This window comes from Apium graveolens, chromosome 5 (genome assembly GCF_009905375.1).
Source record: "Apium graveolens cultivar Ventura chromosome 5, ASM990537v1, whole genome shotgun sequence".
In the NCBI taxonomy this organism is placed as follows: domain Eukaryota; kingdom Viridiplantae; phylum Streptophyta; class Magnoliopsida; order Apiales; family Apiaceae; genus Apium; species Apium graveolens.
The window spans coordinates 125,926,083-125,949,674 of NC_133651.1; positions in this window are offsets into that span (position 1 = coordinate 125,926,083).

Consider the following 23,592-nt stretch of genomic DNA (forward strand, 5'->3'; position numbering starts at 1 on the left):
CCTGTCCTGCAGGAGTTTCACTCCAAGGCACTGGTGCTTCTCTGGTAACAAACTTCTTAACAAGTTCAGACTTAAGAATAGTCTGTTGAGGAGCATGTCCTGAAGGACCTGCTTCATCAGAAGCTGCAGTTGGAGCAGCATCACCAGTATCTCCAGCATTTGCAGCATCAGAACTTACAGAATCAGTACCCTCTGATAAAACAACAGTGTGAGTAGCAATGGAGGCTTCAGCATCCTCTAATTGCTGATCTGGTTCTAAGTTCTGATCAACAACCATATCCTGATGCTCACCTAAAGTCTGATCATCAGCATCTAGATGCAGAGAAGGTGTAGCAGATAACTCTGGAGTTTGAGCAGCATCATTAACAGGTGTTGTTGAAGGATTAGTTGCTGTTGGAGCTTCTAAGAGAATTACTTCAGGCACGACCAAGTTTTGAACATCAATATCAGCACTTGTGCCTGGATTAACAGGAGATACAGATGGTGTGATGACCTTTTCAGAAACAGCTTCTTTAGATGGAGTTGATGGAGAAGAAGTAACTTTATCAAATTCCTTTCCTTGTGAGATCAGAGATTCCTGATCCCCTTCCTTAGCTGCTTCCTCTTCATCATCTGAAACTGGCCTATTTGCCCTCTATTTCTTGTATCTCTTTGTAGATTTGGATTCCTTGGGAGTTTCAGGAACAGTCATTCTTCTAAGCCTCTTGAGAAGCCTAGATCCCCCAATTCCAGAATCCTTCTGAGAAGTCACTTTCTCAGCTTCTTCAATAACAGGTTCTGAAGAAGGAACCTGTTCCTCAGTATCAGATTCATCTCTCAAAGCAATCTTCCTTTTCTTCTGAAGTGTTTTAGGAACAGTCTTTGTCCTCTTTAGTTTGGAAGATGAAGGCTTCACAGTAGGTGCTGATGATGAGGGTTGAACTGTCTGTGAAGTGGAGAGATAGGATTTGATATATTGTCTGAGGTTTGGTTGAGTAGAATGAGTGGTAGGTGCTGATGGTTATTGTGATTTTGGGGAGGTTGTTTTTGGTTGGACATCAGAATAAACAGATCTATAAGTATCAGGATCAGCATTTACTAAGATCTGTTTTACAGACTGAGGAATCTGCAAAGGTCTAACCACTGATTTCTTAGTGTCAGCATTTATCAGGTCATTAAAGTAGCGTTTTGCAACTTTAAAAGGTGGAGTTGAGGAACTGACTAATTGAGGTTCATCAGTACAAAAAGTATATATAAGTTGACAGAATCTAGCAAAGTAAACAACATTCCTATCCTCTGTCATCCTATCCCCAATAAAACCAATTATAGCAGTTGCAAAATCAAAATGAGTTTGGTTTATAACAGCATACCCGATGTGCTGACTCATAATTGGGATAGCATCAAAATTCGAACACTTGTTTCCAAAAGCTTTAGTGATGCAGTCGAAGAAGAAACTCCATTCTCTTCTGATATGAGCCCGTTTCAACTGCCCAAGTTTTGCCAAACTCTGTTCATACCCCAAATTGGCCATTAACTCCTGAAGAGCGGATTCCTCTGGAATTGAAAAAAACATCCTTCTGGGAGATGTAGAGCCTTGCGTATTGTACCAGGAGTAACTACATATGAAGAATCACCCACTTCGAAAACAATACTAGGAGTGCCATGTCTACCACCATCATCAAAGTGCCCAGTCCGCCAAAATGTCAGAACTTGTTGGCTTGAAAAGACTGAAGGCTGGGTCAATGCATACCCAATATCACTGTGTGCAAGAAGATCTTGTACAAAATGCAATTCAGATGGAGCTTCAGCATGATCAAGAATTGCAGCATAGTTGTTTGGAACAAACTTAGCTCCATCAATGATTAAATCCTTAGGTGCCATGTGAAAATTTGAGATTTAAGCGTGCCTGTTAGGTGTTTGATAAAATGTCTGTATAAAAAACCAACGTGAGAAGAAGAAAGAGAGTAAAAGCAAGGAGAGAAAAAAATATGAAGGGAAATAAAAGATTAAAAAAAAATCTTCTCTCTTTCTGACTTATACTCAAAAAAAATATTATCGTTGGACACCTGTCAGACATGCAGTAATAACGGATAGTTATTGGGCTCGAGAAAACAGTAATCATTACTTACCCACTTGCCGTTTTTCAAGGAAAACCGTTCCACTTACCCAGATATTCCATTAATCAAGGTAAAACAGTTTTAATTCAAAATTGAAACCGTTCCCACTTATTTAACTATTTTTCACTGCAACATTAATATTCTGAAAATAAATCAAGTGAAAATGACCAAGATAAATCAGATGAGTAAGTACTGATAAAGTAAAATCAGAACTTAAATTAAAACAGAATTTATATGGGCATCAGAATATGAATATTTATCAGGATTTCAATGCATTACAAAATAACTTAGAGACAAAATCTTGAAACAAAAACAAATTTCATTAATATATCAAGTGAATACATTCATGAAATTGAAATTACATCAGAATTTATACAAGATTTCCCTAAGCTGCTAAACCTAACATCAACAGCCTTAGTCCTAGCTCAAGAAGTAGGGCAAGGCTGATGATGAAGAAAAACAGGAAGAAGAAGATAAATCATTTCTTCTTCCTACTCTCGACAAACAGAATGGCGAGTCGAATGATTCGCTCTTGCTGGCGGAGAGCTTCCAGCCTTTCCTCCTCCAATCGCTCCAGATGGCGATGGTAATCCAAATAGAAGAACAGGAGGTGGGTGAGTACCTCCTGTGGGACAGAGTCCCATATCTCATCAGGAATGGCAGTGACGTGCCATTCCTGCTGCCAATCGGCAGAGCTTAGCTCCATATTGAATGTTTCGTAGTTCAAAAACATGTTGTATCTGACCATGGTGTTTTTGAAAGAAAAAGGATTAAGGTAAGATGAGTTTGTGAGAAAGAATTTGATGGGAAGGCTGATGTGAAGTGGTTGCTTATATAGGCAAGAGAATGCCAGGAGACGCAAAGAAATTTAATGCTAACAGGTAGAATTAATTCTACCTCGTCTCCCCAGACTTGGAAAAAGAAAAACATTCATTGGAAAGAGAAAACATGGTTTAATGTGCACAAGAAGCAAGTAAAAGTTGACTGTTCAAGTACGAATACCAATAACTCTATCCATAGTGACTATTAATCTTCCACTTCAACATATTCAAGTTTGAACCGAGACTGTTATCAAATTTTATCCACAGATAAGTCAAGTAAAGAATTAGACTGTAATATCATAACTTAGACTTATATCAGAACTTAACAGACATCAGAACATAATTTCTTAACTCGAAAAAGGAATGCCTATCTTAGTAAGTCCTCATACAAGTTCTGAGTTATATTCTTCAGAACTTAATCATCAGAACATGCAACCAGAACTTGTCCTCAGAATTTGTGCAAAGTGACACAATGACTGTTTATCTAAAACAACATAGACCACCACAGTAATTTTCATCATTCATATGGAGTGATTAGTGTGTGCATTAAGCTAAATGTCAGACAAAGAGTAAAGTCTAATTCACTTCGGTACATCTTAGAAATAAGGCATAACTAAAACTTTGCTAAAGAGCTGTCATTATTCTGAAACCTACTGTTGAATAAGTTCATGCTTGAGTCCACCTCAACTATTTTGTGCTAATTTATGCATCTTTTTAAATTCCATTTCACAGTGGCTTCTCAGTGTAAGTGAGTCACGACTGCTTATCAGAATTTATACTATTATCAGAGTATTTCTCCAGTAATCATAGAGTGTGAAAAGTCACCAAGAAAATATTTTGCTTTTCTAATTCATATTTACTTAATACCAGCAATGCACTTGGGTCGTCCCTTCCACATTTTTACTCTAGATCTCAAAGGAGTACCTGATTTTATTCTTCGATCCTTTTGCTTTTCTTTTGATAAGTGAGGTTTATCAGCACTTAGTGCATTCAGCAGATTTACTAGTATCAGAACTTAACAGATGAGTAGCATTATTCTAATTTGTGACTTAGTAATAAGATAAACAAAGTAAACTCAACTAAGCTCAATTATCAGAATTTGCTTGTGTCAATAGATTTCCACAGAAATAATTACTTCTTACATGGGATCATTTGTTTATTGAAGACTACTAGGTCAGCATCTAGCACAGTTATCCTCATAGGATTGAATAGTTACTTAAACAGACATATCACTTATCAGAGTTTAGAAACATATATCAGACAACAGTCAGTACTTAAACACATTTGTCAATTAAGCACAGAATACACAAAGAGATTAAATTCTGTAAATACTGATCATAAGGTCTGATATAACAAAACAAGACTAAGCAGATTTAGAGAAGGAACCTGAAACCATTCCAAGTTCATTTACCAATCTTGTAAAAGTGGCTTCACACAATGGTTTTATGAAGATATCTGCTAGTTGTTGATCTGTTGGAACAAAGTGCAATTCCACTGTACCTTCATCCACATGTTCCCTTATGAAGTGGTACCTGATGCTGATGTGCTTTGTCATAGAGTGTTGAACTGGATTACTGATTCTTCATCCAAAGAATCTGTGCACAACAGCTTCCTGCAGCAATATACTCTGCTTCTGCAGTTGATGTGGAAATTGACTTTTGTTTCTTGCTGAACCAAGAAACCAATCTGATTCTCTAGGATACCACAATCCCAGATCAGTTGTTCCTTTAAGATACTTAAAAATTCTTTTCAAAGCTGTTAAGTGAGGTTCTCTTGGATCTGCTTGAAATCTTGCACAAAGGCAGGTAGCATATATGATATCAAGTCTACTAGCAGTTAGATAGAGTAGAGAGCCAATCATACCTCTGTAATTAGTAATATCTACTGATTTACCAATATCCTTATCCAGTTTTGTTGCAGTGGCCATGGGAGTGGATGCACTTGAACAATCTTGCATTCCAAATTTCTTCAGCAAATTTCTGGTGTACTTAGTTTGACAAATAAAAGTGCCTTCTTCATTCTGCTTGACTTGAAGGCCCAGAAAATAGCTAAGTTCCCCCATCATACTCATATGATACCTTGACTGCATCAGTTTGGCAAACTTCTTGCAAAGTCTGTCATTTGTAGACCCAAAAATGATATCATCAACATAAATCTGGACCAGAAGTAAGTCCTTTCCATGGTTGAGGTAGAACAGTGTTTTGTCTATTGTTCCTCTGTTGAATCCACTTTCCAGAAGAAACTGAGCTATAGTCTCATACCATGCTCTAGGAGCTTGCTTAAGTCCATAAAGTGCTTTATGAAGCCTGTAGACATAATCTGGATGTTTGGAGTCTACAAAGCCTGGAGGTTGTTCAACATATACTTCCTCCTCCAATTCTCCATTGAGAAAAGCACTTTTCACATCCATCTGAAAGACAGTAAACTTTTTGTGAGCAGCATAAGCCAAAAATATCCTTATGGCTTCTAACCTAGCAACTGGTGCAAATATTTCATCATAATCAATTCCCTCCTGTTGAGAATATCCTTTTGCAACCAGCCTTGTCTTATTCCTTGTAATTATGCCATCACTGTCAGTTTTGTTTCTGAATACCCATTTTGTACCAACAACAGTTCTATTCTTTGGTCTTGGCACTAGGGTCCAGACTTTGTTTCTTTCAAATTCATTTAACTCTTCCTGCATTGCTTGCACCCAATCCGCATCTTGAAGAGCTTCTTCCACTTTTTTTGGCTCAGTCTGAGAGAGAAAAGAATTATAAAGACATTCGTTTGAAGTACCTGTTCTAGTTCTGACACCTGCATCAGGATTTCCAATTATCAAATCAGGTGTATGTGATTTTGTCCACTTCCTTGCAGATGGAAGGTTTTCTCTAGAACTGGATGCTCCCCCATGATCCATGTTGTATTCATTTTCATTTTCTGATGCTCCCCCTGAAACTATGCTCTCTGAGTTGGATTCTTCAGAATTTAGATTTTCAGCACTGTCAGAACTTGGCTTATCAGAACTTGACGAATCGAAACTTGAAGATCCAGACGTATGCTCTGAAGTTTCTTGAGATGTGGTAAGATCTTGAGTATGCTCCCCTGCACAGGTGCATCTTCCTTTGGCGTAGTCACCACAGTTTCAATAACATCAGAGTTTAATCCATCAGAATTTACAGTATCAGGACTTAGACTGTCAGGATTTTCAGCATCAGAATTTGAGTCTTCATTTTCAAATCTCAGCTGATCATGGTCAATAAAATCTTCAAGACCAGTAATCTTCTTGTCATCAAAGGAGACATTGATAGATTCCATGACCACTTTTGATCTCAAATTATAGACTCTGAAGGCTTTTGTGGAAAGTGGATATCCAACAAAGATTCCTTCATCAGCTTTTAGATCAAACTTTGATAGATGTTCAGGATGAGTCTTGAGAACAAAACACTTGCATCCAAATACATGAAAGTACTTCAGATTTGGCTTCTTTTTCTTCACCATCTCATATGGTGTTTTTCCTTGCTTGTTAATGAGTGTTGCATTTTGAGTAAAACAAGCAGTCTGCACAGCTTCAGCCCAGAAATAGGTTGGAAGCTTTGCTTCTTCAAGCATTGTACGTGCAGCTTCAATGAGAGTTCTATTCTTCCTTTCAACAACTCCATTTTGCTGTGGAGTTCCAGGAGCAGAAAATTCCTGCTTTATTCCATGGTTTTTGCAGAACTCTTCCATTATCAAATTCTTGAACTCAGTGCCATTATCACTCCTTAAGATTTTCACAGAATCTTTGACCAATTTATCCAGATGTTTGACATGATCAATCAAGATAGATGCAGTTTCACTTTTTGTGTGCAAGAAATACACCTATGTGTATCTAGTGAACTCATCCACTATGACCAATGCATATTTCTTCTTTGCAATAGACATGACATTTACTGGACCAAATAGATCAACATGTAGTAGATGATAAGGCTCAAGAATTGATGATTCAGTCTTTCTCTTGAATGAAGATTTTCTTTGTTTGGCCTTCTGACAAGAATCACAAAGGCCATCAGGAGCAAATACTGACTTTGGGAGTCCTCTCACAAGATCTTTCTTGACCAGTTCATTTATATTGTTGAAATTTAAATGAGAGAGTTTCTTGTGCCAATTCCAGCTTTCTTCAATTGATGTTCTACTCATCAGACAGATTGCAGAACCATCAGTACTTGTTGAAAGCTTAGCTTCATAAATGTTACCACGCCTGTATCCTTTCAGAACAACTTTGCCTTTAGATTTACTCACAACTTCACAGTGTTCTTCAAAGAAATCAACATGATAACCTCTGTCACAGATTTGACTTATACTCAGCAGATTGTGTTTAAGTCCTGAGACCAGAGCTACTTCTTTAATGATGACATTCCCAAGATTGATATTGCCATATCCCAATATTTTTCCAATGTTGCCATCTCCATAAGAAACACTTGGGCCAGCTTTCTCCACAAAGTCTGATAGCAGGGCCTTATTTCCAGTCATATGTCCTGAACATCCACTATCCAGAACTAGAATATTTTTCCTGTTGCCCTGCAATCACAAAGACCACTAATTATTAGTTTTAAGGACCCAGACTTTCTTGGATCCTTTGGCCTTATTAAGTTTGTTAACATTTACAGCGGATTTAGCATCAGAGTTTATGTTAACATTTTTCTTATCAGAACTTACACTATCAGACTTTGAATCAGAATTTACACTAGAAGGAACAATGGAAACTTTCTTCAAAGATGGTTTTAATTGATAATAATCATAGTACAGACTATGATATTCCTTACAAGTATAAATGGAATGCCATAAACTACCATAATGAAAACAAGGATTTTGTGGTTTATATCTAACAGACTGACTCTTCTTAACTCCTGATTTTGAAGGTAAGGAGTTAATGTTCTTATTCTTCCTGCAAAAAGAAGCCAGATGGTTAGAACTTCCACAGTTATGACATGTTTTCCTAGGAGCATCAGGAACAGGTTTATAATCATTGCTTTTATTCACACCTTCCTTTCCATTCCTATTTTTCCTAGGTGATTTTACCTTGTTTGCATTTGTAACACCCCCAAATCCGGGGTCGGGGATCCGGGTTGTCACGAGTTTCATTTCCCTTAATAACACCCAATCTTAATAAATAATCAACTATTCTGTACTGTGACCCCACCATAAACACACACACCACAAGTTATAGTCTCAGAGATGAATATCCAAAAATAATCACAAGTCGTTATATTCCACAATTATATGCCAATACACCTTAAAAGGGTTTCTGAATAAATTTACATTTCTTTGCCATTATTACAATTCATAAATATACATAAATCTGGTTCATCAATAGTTGAAAACCTAGCCTATTGGTAGCTCCTACCTCAGCTACGGCGGCATCAACGCTTCCAGAAAACTGCGGAACATTTTCTAACCGCTTGCGAATTGGAAGCTTGGTCATGTTCATCTTGTCTAGCTGATGTTGTATGATTAAAGAAGAAAGCAAGGGTGAGCAACAAGCCCACCAAAATAATATGTATAATGATTTATAATATATGAGCATTCTCCTAGTACTCATGAAAGTCTTGTCAAGAAGAAATGAACCAAGTTTGATATCTTACCACGACCAAGTCGCAAAATATTCAGTATATATGTACATATATACTTTTCACAATCTTTGAAATCCTCTGACATGTATAATATACATAGAGTTCCCGTTTATAACTGTATAAAATATCGTTGCAAGGTGATCTCATATATCTAACCTTGTCTCAACGTTTTTCCGAAAATCTTTGACATGCACAAGATAATCATTTACTAGATATAAGTTTAAAAGATGAAGTTACAAGATACTCCCATATACTTATATCCGAATACTACTCGAATTACCACCGTTCAAGTTATAATCAGTTTCACAAGTTCATCACCCAGATGAGACTACAAGATAAGACTTGAATAGATTCAATCCTTGAAATATCATTATAAATAATGAAGTTATGAGATACTTCATTAAGTCCTGACATATATATACACCTATATATATATATATACATTTCATACACTCCTTGAAAACCTCTGTTATGAAAATTATAAATAGAGTTGCAATATCCAATGAATTTTGGAAAGGAGAAAACCTTGGCATAAACCTGATATCTTGCTGATCAGGCAAAGATACCAATAAGTAACCTTTTCTACTAGTAGATAGATGAATCCCCCACCGGTCATCACTCTGGCCACATAAGGACCTTGTGCTGGACCGCCACCCGGCCTCTTACGCATTGATAGACTGCCACCCAGCCACTTACACTTTGATAGACCGTACCCCGGCCTGTCGCTTATGCCGACTCAATTAGAGGGACTTATCTCCCGAACGTTGGGCAAGTAATCAAATTGTTTTCTCAAAACAGCAACCACGTTGAGAATGTAAAATACACCACAGACCCGGATCCCCCAGGTTTTGAGCGAGTATTTAAATCCCCTTCGAAAGGAGGATCTTAAATATAAAAGAATGAGTTTTGGGATCCGCCCTAACTTTTAGAAATCATTTTGAAGACTCAAAAATATTTTTAAGAATGTTTGGAGTACTGCTGATTTATTAAAATAAATCAGTCCCGATATATTAGAAATATCTGAATATTATTATTTAAATAATATTCTCATAAAGAGAATCCTTATAAAAATAATCGAAGTAGAAGTTTTAAAACTCATACTTGAAATGAATATTAAATAACCAAAGATATACTTATACGAAAGTACTATCTTTATTTGAATAATCGAAAATAAGTTTAATTATCGAAACATTATTCTTTAATAAAATAAAGAATATTATTAAATAATAAGCGGAGTCATAATACCTCGAATGAATATTATAAATAATATTCATTAAATAAATTAAACGGAGTCATACATCCTCAAATGAATATTCAAATAATATTCATTAAATAAAATAAAGTTATCGAATAAACCTTATTCGATCAATAGTTTTGAAAACTATATCCATATATATATAAATATATATATATAATATACTCGGGAACATCGACTCCCGGTTTAGAAATATGTTCACCTTTGGGTCCCCTATACTAAGGGTATACGCAACTACTGCTTATCTCTAGCATAGGTATTATGCAACTAATAAGCATTTGAACCAACAGATATATAAATCAAGAATACGAAACAGGCATGCATATATACCATATCACATGCTCCAATATATCGCAAGAATTTGCTAATAACAAATATGCATTTATCACAAGATCATGCATATACACATATACATCACAACAACAGTTTATACGGGTAGAAAACTTGCATGAGCGACTGGGGGTTATAAATGGCTCGGGACGAGTCTGGTAACCTATAAACAACATTTGAGTTGGAATTAAACCAAAGTCACTTGTAAATCTATACTTTAACCAAATTAGACTCTAACGCTCGCTTTGCGCTTACTGATTCTCTTAAGTCACTCGAGTACCCTCGGCTCCACCATTTTTAATAATTTAACCATTACGAGTTTTAAGGCGATTCCTTCGCGAGTGTCTTACCAACTGCCTATTACACTTTACATAAATGTTGCATACTCCAATTAGTCCTTTAAGGTCTTTATCCTATGTTCCAAAGTAAGGCGAGGGGTAATGGTTCGGTCACGAAATGTCGTTACTTAAAACGTCCGTTTCTCCTAAACCGTACATCGGAATCAAACGAACCACATATCAAAACGCAGCTCGCAACAAGAACTATCTAAACATGGAAATGGTCAAAACCTAGCAGGGAGTCCTCGGGTCCTAATGTTATGAACAAAAGCAGTCTAAAGTAAATCGGACATTACGACGGCTATGTTTACGCGATTTCCCAAATTTATACCATTCCAAAACAATCACCAATCAACCCCAATCCATTCATACAACCAAAGTCCATCCATATCACACTACAACAGCCCCCAAAACCTCAAGTTCTCCAATTTATGTTATTCTCAATCATGAATTTAAAACTATACTTAAGTCCTTTACTAATCAACAAGTTTCAACATTCAATTCACTACAACTCCAACCCAAACTCTAAACCTACAAGCATTAAGCTACTCTTTTACCATAACAACCAAAATCATCCTAATATACAAAGTAAAGCTAGGGTTTGGAGATGATATACCTTCCTTGAAGTGATGTGAGTAGCTAGGAAGCCTTAAGAAGCCTTGAGATGTCTTAGGGATGCTTGGATCTTAAAGGAAAAACAAGAAAAATCAAGTTAAAAATCTTTAAATCACTATTCATTATCTTCTTCATTGATTTCTTGGAGAAGATTGTGAATGATTTGGAGGCTTAAACTTATAGAATAGCCATAACTATGCATAAGGAGTACTAGATAATTATCTTACCAATTTAGGAAGCTTGGAACTTGAATTTTGAAAATTCTTCTTCTTGAAATGAAGAAAAGCCGAGAGCTCCTTGGTTGAAGAAGAAATGATTTTGTGTTTTGCTTTGTTTTGTTTTGGTTGGTTGATTTTCTTTTGATTTGTTTTGGTTAATTACCTTTTTAACCTTGAACTTTGTGTGGTTTTAAATCATCCAATAATTCCTTCCCTTATGTCATGCTTATGTCATCATGTGATGTCACCCTCCCCTCTTTGTCCTCTTCTCATTGGTTGGATGACATCATCCCCTCTAATCTCTTTGATTAGCTTCTAATTACTTGGCTAATGACCGCTGATCTGTTATACGGTTCGCTTAACTTTCATTTTCGTTTATCGTTTGAGGGATCATACACGGGATCTTATTACTTAGGTTCCCTTAACCTTTCTCAATACATTATATTCCTTTTTATGATCCTCTCTTATAATCCTTGAATTTAAATCCTTTTTATTCTGTTACCTTATACTCAATTCTTTCTGTATCAGGTAGATTTCTGGGGAAAATCAAAGTGTTCGGATTTGGATTCTGACGATCTTTACATACACTTATATACCACATAGAGTACTAATAATATCCCAGAAGATCAATAAAAGAACCCCTACATAGTGTGGCATGAAAAGTTTTCTTATTCAACAAAACACTATTCATAAGGGTTTCAAAAATTTCCAAAAATTGGGGTTATTACAGTCTCCCCTCCTTAAAAGGATTCCGTCCCGGAATCAGATAGAAAATGAATAGGAATACTCTCTTAGCATTGCACTTTCTAACTCTCGAGTAAATTTTCCCACATTGTGGTCCTACCACTAAACTCTACCTAGTTTGATAACCCTTCTCCTAAGCACTTGCTCCTTTTCACTCTATAACCCTTCCTGGTTGCTCCATATAGGTTACGTCTGGTTGCATGTCTAGGCGCTCATATGCCCCTATTTATCTGGCATCCGAATTACACTTCCTTAATATTGATACGTGAAACACGTTATGACTTGCTACATGTTCGGGGGTAGGGCTAGCTCATATGCTATCCTTCCCAATACGTCTTAATATATCCAAGGGTCCAACAATTCGTGGACTTAAACTTTCCTTTCTTTCCAACCCTCATCAATTCCTTTTTAAGGGAATACTTTTAACAATACAAGGTTCCCTCCTTCATACTCTTTGTCCTTTCATTTGTCAAATCAGCATACTTCTTATGTCCATCTTGAGCTACTCTCAGCCGTCCTCTGATTAGATCTATTATATCCTTGGTCCTTTGGACTACTGCGGGTCCGAGCATCTTGCGCTCTACAACTTCATCCTAACATAAGGGAGATCGGCATTGTCTTCCCTCAAGGATCTCATAAGGCGACATCTCGATAATGACATGATCTATTGTCGTGAGAAAACTTAATCCGCGTTAAGTGATCATTCCAAATTATTTCAAGTCTATTGCACAGACTCTCATTATAGCTTTTAGCATTAGAGCTTTTGCTTCTCAATACCCATTCTTTTCCAGTTCGTAATCGCTACTACCTTCCGTTCCTAATATTATACTGGTTATACTTTTGCTCGTTAGCGATCTATAACCTTTTAATAACCACGTCAACCTTAGTATCACGAATGTGTTTCCATTCTGGATACCACCATAACTTTACTACTCCTTTTTCAGCTGTTTCTATTTTCCAAAGTTTGATCAATCATATAGAAGTAAAGGAATTTGTTGAGAGATCACTATGATCATGAACACTTGTTATATCGCATAGTTAGTACAGAAGGTGGCCAGCCTTTAGTACTTGATAAGCAATTAAACAATAGATGGTATCCTACTAGGCTTCTATCACACAGATAGATAGTCATTCGGCAATACCTCCCCTTCTGGAAGGGTTGTTCTTCTCAGCTTATACAAAATGAAAAGAAGAGAAAAGAACGAATTGAAGAGAATTGTGTATATGAAAAAAAATATATTGCCACAAAACATCTGGCTTGGAACCTACCTCTGAACTATAGAGGTTTGTTATAGGAGAACAAAACATATGTGTATATATATCAAGTATTATCGCATTGCATTTCATATGCCTAAATATTTTTGCTATTTCGTCCATCATTCTATGGACCCATGCTCTTGCACGAGCTTATACACAATCACCTTTGAAACTCTCTCGTCATCGAAAATCGAATCTGGGATTTCATTCTTGACATCACCGTTACTAGTATTCTATGCTTGCACTGCAACCTTCCTCGTATAGTAATACGACTCTCTATTGATAAGAAGGAATAAATATTCAATAGGTAGATAATCTACTTAATTAGTCTATCAATGATAACTTATACACCACCACGACCCGATTAGTGGTACTCAATCTCAACATCCATTCCAATACAACTCTCATGGTTGTAATCGACTCATTACTCGCAGAATCATTGCTGCATTACTATGGTCCACCACTGACCTACTGTCGTAATTCACTTTCCATGAAATCTTAATATCTAACCATACGGAGTCCATACATGTCGTATAGAATTCTCCTAAGGAGGTAACATAATTACCATTAATGTTTCATGAAGAACACTCTAGATCCTGATGTACATACATGACATGAAGTAGATAAAATTGCAGAAGAGTTTCAATCAAAGCAACGATAGCAGGTTAATCCCATTCTTAATGATATACCTTCAATAGAAGACTTAACTTGAAGGTTCGTCTAGTCCTTTTTGAAACATGGTCCTGGCTTATCTCAAGATAGTACCTTCTGAGATAGATAGCCCGCTCATGGCGATTACACGAATTAAACCTTTACCAACTACTATTACGGTTGGGTATTGCACGGTCATTAGAAGGAATGTCAATCTTCCAAACCATAATACAACCTTCACAACTTTAACCATCATCACTGTATTCCTTTGGCACAAGCGCCTATAATTATCCTCTTACCTTTAAAGTGTCGGCCACCTCTTTGGCCTTTCCTGATAGTAAAATTTCCTTACAGTCAATGTCATTTTAACCACCTCCAAATAAATTTTCTACCTCATTTCAATCACTGCTTATGTGAAAATGCTTTTCTTAAGTCCTGGTGAGAAAAAAAAAGAAAAAAAAATCACCATTTTTTTCCATAAGTCATTGCCTTAGTCATTAGATGTGAACATTGCCACGACTGACTCTCAATCATACTTAGAACATCTTTTATCTTAGGCCCTAATGGCCCTGAACAATTTCGACCTTTACTGGTTTGATCCATACTTTCTCATGGTTTAACACGTGCCCCACTTGGCATCATTATAATTACGTCATATTTCCTTTATCAACATTTTTACTCTTGAGAATTTTGAATATTACCTTTCTCCTTGTAAAACCTCTAAGGTTATCCTTGAATCGTTCCTCCTGTATTCCCTAGATACAGGGCATATCGAAATACCCTTTACTAATACTAGAACCATTGTCTATATGTTTCTGAAAAATTTCCCCACTGATACTTAAAGGTTGTTATTACCTTAATCCTTTCCAATTTATACTGTCAAAACTCATATTATCCCTATTAAGGGTGAAATGCCAACCTTAATGCATTCCCCTAGGATTCATTTTAAGTTACCAATGTTATATCCTTAATTCCACCTTTAAAAAGGTACATGCATCCTTCCATGGATAAATAAGTCATATATCCCTGATAAGGGTGTCTTATTCAATCATTTCCACCTCGATAGTATATGCCTAATTTCACAATAACATCTGTATTCAAAATGAGGTCAATTAATATGGCCTCCAAAAGATAACAACGGTTATCCGCTTTTCTTGCCTAATTTGGTAACGATAACAAGGATGTTCTGGAAGATATTGGTCGTGTTCAACATGAACTTCTTCTTAATAATTCCTTATTTACTTTTGTTGTTTATCTCAACAGTCACCTTGATGCTGGGATATCTTTCATACCTGGTGTCTCCCTTTCTGGGTATCAAGCCACCGGTCTTACACTTCACATTCTCGAAGGTCACTTCCTTCATCCACTTTTCCTAATTTCTTACTTCCTTGCCTCCTCAGTCTATCCGCGTCTCATTATTTATCCTTTGAACTATCTCAAGATTTCCTTGAATCCTCCCAACTTAAAGGGGGTACAATATATGTATCTCTTATGCCTTCAACCAGAAATTTAACTCATGGTGAATCACCCTCATCCTGACGATTACATACTTTTCTATTTCTATTGCTACGAGTCTTTAGGGTTTCCTCATACCCAACTTCCTTATTATTCCTCAAACTCTATTGCTTTTTTATTCCTTTCCACTTCAGTTTCTTTTTAATTTCCTTTCTCTTATCATTATTTCATAAACCAACACAACATAAGCATTGATTTCAAATATCCCGTCATTCTGGATTCGTGTCCTCAGAACGAATCTTGACAACTTTTATAGCTTAGATTCATAATTCATCATACTCGTCCGCCTTTGTTCTGGCTCTAAAGCTTTTACACTATCTCCATAACCTTGGGAAGTACTTTCCTGAAAACAATTGACTGAACTTTAATCAGTTTATTGTAACCTCTTGCTCCGTGCTTTTCTTGATCTTTCACCAGTGGGTGGTCTCTCTCTTAGGAGGGTAAGTGACAAAAACAGTCTTTTGTAATTCGTTAATCATTTAGAATCTCAAATGATTCCTATATTTCCTTTAGCCAGGCTCTTGCCTTGACTGGGTCAGCTTGTTCCTTGGAACTCTAAGGACTTAGCGACTTAAAGGTCTTGAAAGAATTTCACACCTCATTGTTTCCTCAAGGTGGTGGTTAGGGGTAAAAGTATAAGTTTTGTTTTAGGCAGGTCCATGGATTGCCCAATAGGAGTACCATCCCGGTTCTTCCTATCTTGCTCGACTTCTGTTTTCTCAGTCTAAATGTTTCTTCCTACTCCCCATAATTGGGGTTATTTTTTAATTTAAAATCCTCATTTTCCACTTCATTATATTCTGGGTTCCTTATAGCTTAATTACGACTTCCCTGATTATCACATTCAAGATTTTGCCCCTAATCTTATTCCTCATGGGGCATAATGCTTGGAAAAAAAATTATTTTTTTTTGAGAATCTCTGGATATATGTCTTATTTACTTTGCTTAAGTCTTTCCCTCGTTCCGTCCTTGCATGATTGCAAATTATGAATTCTCAAGTTCCATAAACTTCATGACACTCTCTTAAGTGTTAATAGTGCAATTAACAATATGAACTTATCATAACCAGGCTGATCTGAACTGAAATTAACGAATATATACATAACCATTGGTTCGAGGGTACAACAACTGAACACATTAAAGAGAATTACATCATGTGATCTGATCGCTTCTATCCCAAAAGTACTACCATAGATAATCATCTAGTCATTAAAACTAATCATTCATAACTTAGGCTAATCCTCCAAAAGCGGTGCTACATGAAACCCTTGTCTGATCGCTCTGGCTCTGCACACTACCATGGATCAAGAAATGCGGGCACGCACGACATCCCTAACCTGCTCCATCACAGAGGTGATGAGGTCTAAGATAGTTGCAAGTAGAGCTGGATCAATCTGACCCTCAAGATGGCCTCTAGCTGTAACAAGGGTGGTAGCCTCAATCCTTTCCATGCTATGAGCTAATCCTGACGGAAGTACCCCGCCCTCAATCCTTGGTGCAGTAAGTCGATCCAACAGATCACTCCTAACATAACGGGCCTCGGACAGGCCACCCAAAGTCATGTAATAATTGGCGATAAGAGAAGCCTGAGTGGTTGCATCTAGCAGTCCATGGGGTGCAGGTGGTGCAGGCCCAGGGGATCCAAATGGATAACCAAGCACGGTATCAGGTGACAATGGTGCAGGAGATAAAGGTGGCATTTCCTCAGTAGGTGCTGGGCTCTGTACAGGGGAGGGAACATGAATTGGTGGAACCTCATGGTTGTCTTCAGGAACCTCGGGAAGAGGGTCTGATACTGGTATAATTGGTGTCGTGGAAGGCCCCACTCCTTCTGCCCTCATTAACCTTTGTGCCCTTGGTAACTCTTCATCCTCTAGTGCCACCCTCGCGGCCATTCTTGCTCTGGTAGTCGCCCTGACTACGGTCATCAATTCCTCAGCGATCCTCTCTTCATTCTCGTCAGGATCCTCCACGAGATCCTCCTCGGCAACAATCCCTTATGAGATAACATCCTCAACCGCAATATTCTCAATATGAATCTCATCTGGTTCCTTGTTAGGGTACTCTATCAGATTCACAATTTGATCTCTAACATGTAATAAAACATCCTCATGCTGATGCTCCTGAACCTCAGGGTTCGGTGCCCCGCTGCCCTATACGAGAACGAACTATGTTACTATCACGATATTTATAAGGGTTCCCATAAGGGTTTTAACTGTCAGTACTACGTTAGGTAGTCCGACTATGAACTTGGCAAGAGTTCTTATTATCTTAGTGAACTTATTATCTTAACGTCACATCATCTCTGAGGTTTATAACGCTTGGCTCTGATACCATTTCTGTAACACCCCCAAATCCGGGGTCGGGGATCCGGGTTGTCACGAGTTCCATTTCCCTTAATAACACCCAATCTTAATAAATAATCAACTATTCTGTACTGTGACCCCACCATAAACACACACACCACAAGTTATAGTTGTAACGACCGAGAATTTTATGTCGTAATTAAGAAAGTAAAGTATGTGTTATGTGATGAGATTATGTGATTAAGTGGTGATTATTTGTCTTATCTGTATACTAGAGTTAAAGAGCGTGGATAAAAATGTTCCAATTTAAAGAGTCAGCTTAAAAGTCAAGCTGTGGTTTCGGGCCGTCAGGTAGAACGGAACCCGTCCTAGTATGAAAATTAAATAATATAAAATGTGAACTATATGTGAAGTAAATGAAAGAAGTATTTCGTCTTAAGAGACGTGTTGATTGGCAAAGGTAATGAGAAGCGTATTCGAAACGCTGAGCGTCGGGCCGTCAGGCTGAACGTGACCCGGTACGCGTAAAAAGGGAATAAAGATTAAAGAGGGATAGATTCTATGATCAGACCTGAGTTATTATGTGACTATATGCGTGTGATTGCTTGACTGTGTGCATGATTATATGTTCTGTGTTAATTTCTGTGAATTTTAAAGGAATTATGTGATTTACATAAGGGTTTATTTAACCTTCGTGCATTTTTATAAAATCATCTGAGATGGATAAAAACATGGAATTTGTTCTGTTATCTTCGTAGAGGTCTTAGAGACTTTTTAAAAATGATAAGTGAATTTAATTGTGGGTATTGGCATTTTTAAATTGATTTTTTTGTGGAAAAGGTATTTATTAAGGCAAGTTTGTGAAATTCATATAAAATCAACCGCTCGCTCAAATTCTTATTATGAGTAATGGATGAAAAGCTAATTTCGAGACCTACGCGTTAAAAATGTTATTTTCAATAATTCTCGACTTTCCGAGAGAGATATATTTTGTATTTGAATTTTATCGCATTCAAGTAAAAAGAAAAGGAATGAGTGATTAAAAGGAAGTTGGTAAATTACTAGATTGCCCTTGTTTCTAAGTGCTATATATAATCCACCTTTCTTTCTTTTCTTTCTTTTTGTGCTCTCACTTTCTCTTCTCTCCTTTCTCTCTTTCTCTCCCGAACTCTCACTCTCTCTCTCTCTCGGCAACTCTCTCTCTCTCTTTGATTTCTCTCGGTATTCCTCTCTTTTCTTTGATCAAACACACCAATCATCCCTAAATCTTCTTGTTAAACACTTATTTGTAGGTAGAAGTGTTTGCATATGTGTGATTAAGCTTTCATGTCGATGTGTGGGTGTTGTGTGTGTTCGGTGTGTGTGTTCACCCGAGAACCACATGGTTCTTCTTCTTGTTGATTGATATTATCTTGTTTAAAGCTTGATTCTTTGCAAACAAATGATAGAAAAGATGTGCATGTTAGTTATTTTGCGTAATTAACGGAAATCGGGGGTTTCGTGGTTGGACACCCTCGAATGAGGGCACCACCGTGAAGCCACCGCCACCGGTGATGAACTCCGGTGAACCGGTGGTGAGTTGTGATGTGAAAACTGAACTCTACACAAAGTACACTTAAATTTTCGTAGATGCATGTGGTGTTTTTCTATATAACCGAATGGGTTTATGTTCTTAAAGTGATAAAGTTGATTTTTGACCATGAAATCAATAGTGGATAGTTGTTAATAAAAATTGTAATTTATAAACTTGAAATGATGCATGCATGTTAAGATTTCTTGAAAATTTGGAAAAGGGTTTTTGGCTTCTTTGATAAAAATCGAGTGGGTGTTTGATTAAATGATTCCTTTGATTGTAAATGAATGTGTGCATATGATTGTGCTTAGAAAAATTAAAAATTGAGGTTGCATGTGTATCTTTGCTTCGGGTTTTGTGGACTTTTGCTTCGGCTTGTGTTAATAAAGAAGAGGGAATCGGGTTTTGTGGGTTAATCTTGTTGAATACTAAGTTTATGTGGCTTAAATGTGATTGCATGATAGTTTTAAAGAAGATCAATTAGTGCATGTTAAATGATTAGTCTTTGAGTTGAAAACCATGTTTTTGCCGAATGAAAACAAGATAAAAGGGGGTTAATTATTGATTGAGCAAATGCATGTTGGTTGAATGAATTAGATGTTGTATGGAATGATCTTGTTAAAAACTAAAATAGGTAGAGAATGTGATGTATTGCCTTGTATGTCGATTTATGGAAAAAAAAACTCGAATGGATTCTTAGGAATAAAAAGACGAAATTTAGTTGATTTAATGGCTAAGTAAGATTTTGATTGCATGACAAAAATTAAGAAGTGTTATGTTCGAATTTTGGTAATTAAACGGAAGTGTTGATTTCGATCTTAATAAAAGTAAGATTCGGATTTTTTTGGTTAAAAAGGGACGAATTTTAAGTGCTAAATGATCCTTGTGAATTGCATTAGTTGTGCTTGCTTATATGAGATTGAAAATGAATATATGTGGATGTGTTTTTGTATGTGTGGTTCGAATTAAGGAACAAAGGAAAAGGTAATTAAGTTGATTAATATAAGCGATAGTATGCACGTAAATGTTTGGTTTAAATAAGGTCTAGTACTCGTAAAAGAGTCGTGTTAGTGTGATTTGAGAAATAGCCTAGGTCAAGTGAGTACGCTTTGATTGCTAGGTATATAAGGATATAAAAACTACGAGAAAGAATTGTGCTATGTGTTGTGTGCTTATTTGTATAAGCTATACTCGTATAGTTCGAGTCAAGAATATAATCGAGTTATCGTATAGTGTGATCGTTCCGGGAACGAGAGTTAGGAATCTAATTAAGGTTTTGGTTTTTATTGTAGAATCGGAGCGTGAGGACATTCGGGCTAGGAAATGGAAAAGTATATTAGGTGGCAGTAGTTCAACCCTCATGAAAGCAATTTCAGGCAAGTAACTCTGATTACTTGTGTAAATGATTATAAAGGAAATGTTGTTCATACCATGTAGAGTATTGAACTGTTAAAGTATGAAACCCTTGCTTTATGAAACCCTGATATTGATTTGGATACCCTTTGTTCTTGATAACCTGTTATTGATAAGCCTATTGATTTCACTCATTGATAACCTAACCTTTCTGTTCAAGTTACCTATAATGTCATGATCATATTGAACCTTTAATTATCTTGGTTAACCTTGTTTAATGATATTCTGTTTCTTTTGATCACCCTATTGATCTCTAAATCAATGTTTATCCTTCTAGTTAGTGTCTTGTTATCCTTGATACAGAATTCTTGAGAATTGTTCCTTGTGTATCTTTGATTCACTCCCTGAACTTTGTTTTATTTAAATCTGAATGAAGAATGAGTTTCGACTTGAAAGAGTCCGAATGATTTCAAAGGCTTTGTAATGATAAAATGAATTTTAGAAAACCTATTTGTTTTTTTTTCCAACTCAAGGTTTTCCGAATGAATTCCTGATGGATTGGATTGAGACGTAAGAGGCTAATGGGACTAGTCCAGTCATGGTAAGAGGCTAGTGGGACTAGTCCAATTTAAGGCTGAAATTATGTCGAATGGTACCTTAAAGACCGGAATGGAGGTCGATACGGGCTGATCACCCGTATATAATGAAATGGAAAGATAAGTGATCCAATCAAGGGTTCTAAATGATTATTTAAAAGGGAACTAAAACTTTTGTTCAGTAAATGGATTTTTGGAAATGAAAATGGTTTATATTGTTTTGAAAAGAGTTGATTATGTTATTGTGGAGCTTAAAGCTCAGAACCCTGATTCCTGAAATTATTGATCATATGAATGATTCTATATCTTGAAATACTGTTGCTTTCCTCTATCGAAAGATGTATTTTGATCCTATAATGGTTTGTGTTAAATGTCGGCTTTCATCCTGTTTCGAGCCTTGTTTCTTGAAAGCCCAACTATTCTTCGGATACCTTTCCTTATCCCAAAGAAAACAAAAAAATGAATATACGGAAATCTGCCACCTAGATTAGCCAAAGTAGAATGCCCTAGTTTATTCAAAGTATATTGAGATTTGATATTGTAGAACTACTATATAGTTACTTGCTGAGTTTTATACTCATTGTTTTGTCTTAATCTAACCATGGCAGTTAAGCAAGAAGATGGCCAGGCTTAGGCGCACTGCTCGTAAGAGCGTACCTGGTGGTCCCTACCGTGTTGAGGGCTTCCAGTTGCCAGAGCAGGTAGTACAGGTTATGAGTGAGCTCGCGCCTAGTTCATGGTGTTTAAAGATACAATGGGTTATCTGTCGGTTCCCAGCCGGAATCGTTATGGATTATTCAATAATATTTTGGGTTTGTAAGTTATATTCTATGATTGATAGTTGTAATCTTATCTCATACTTTATCCTGTTGATCCTGTTAGTAGTGAAATCGGGGTTTATGCATATTTAATTAGTAGATTAGAGGTGTGTGAGTCCTCATTTCCTAACCCCGAGATTGAGGGCGTCACAAGTTGGTATCAGAGCTACAGGATCTAGTCCCTGAGACAAGTTAGGTTTTAAAAAGGGGTTTTTTAGGAATATATCTATATCGCGAGAGAATCATGTAGAGTTGAGTTAGACTATTAGGTATAGTCTAAGGAAAGTGTTTGATTGGTAAAGCAGAAACTAGAGTTAGGGTGTGAGTTAGCTGGAAGCTTTATTTGACCCTAACATTGTTTCTTGGTTGCTGTTTTATGTTTCCTCTCAGGATCCTAGTAGTGGTAGTGACTCAGACTCTGAGATTAGCTTGACTGGTACCCCCGTGGACCCTATTCCACCCTCTCCAGAGGAGCCTGTATATGTTAGTTCAGACCCAGAGGAGGACCCTTCTGAGAGTAGTGAGATCCCCATGCAGATTTCACCCTTGAGGCTTGATTCAGAGACCCCTGCCCCTGAGCCAGAGTCGGAGATGCCTAAGACTGTTCCTGTCAGTATTGGTGGCAAGTTAGCCCAGGACCGAGACTTTGTGTACTCCCGCATTCCTGAGTTGGGAGCTTTGGTAGATAGGTTGATTCGAGACTCTAGGCAGAGGACCTCAGTGGTGGTGGAGGAATGGAGAGCTAGGATTCAGTTGGTCGAGCAGGTTGCCAGGAGGAGATTGGATGAGGGACCATCCACTAGTGATGCTGATGCTGAGGCCTGGAGGCTGCATAAGATCATTCACTGGATGTTGGTTGTGTTGAGAGAGATCCTAGATGATTAGACGGGACTGTTGGTTGAGCCCGTAGATTGTTGTTGTTGTTTTCAGCTCCGGTAGGCTTTGGGATACTTGGTCAGATGCCGGGATCCCTTTTTCATTTATCTTGTTGTATTTCAGACCAGTGTAGTGATAGTAGTAGTTGGAAGTTAGGGGTAGATAGGGGGATGTTTTCCAGTTTTTCCTCTGTTTAACCCTGCTATTTATTGTACCTTGTTTCAGAACCTTAAAATCCAGAATATTTCCTATGTAACCCTTGATTTAAATAAATCAATTATCTTGCTTTCCTTTGTGCACCTTGTTTATGTTATAAACTGTTCTCAATGCCATGTTTTTCGTACAACCATGTCTAAAGATTGTAAAACCCTATTCCGTGCCATGATAAAACAACACTGATATGAGAATTATGTAGTAATAGGATTGCATGTGCAAATTGGGTAAAACTTAAAACCCACAAAAGAGATTTCATAAAAATTGTTGTTGTATGTATGCCATGCTATCGTATTGCTAAATAATTGCTCAATCAGGTTTGTAAGAAATGGCCAACTCACCAGATCACCAAGAAGAAGAAATTCCCACCCAAGATCCAGAAATAAACCCAGAAACCACTTTGATGAGCAGACTTGCTCAGCTTTT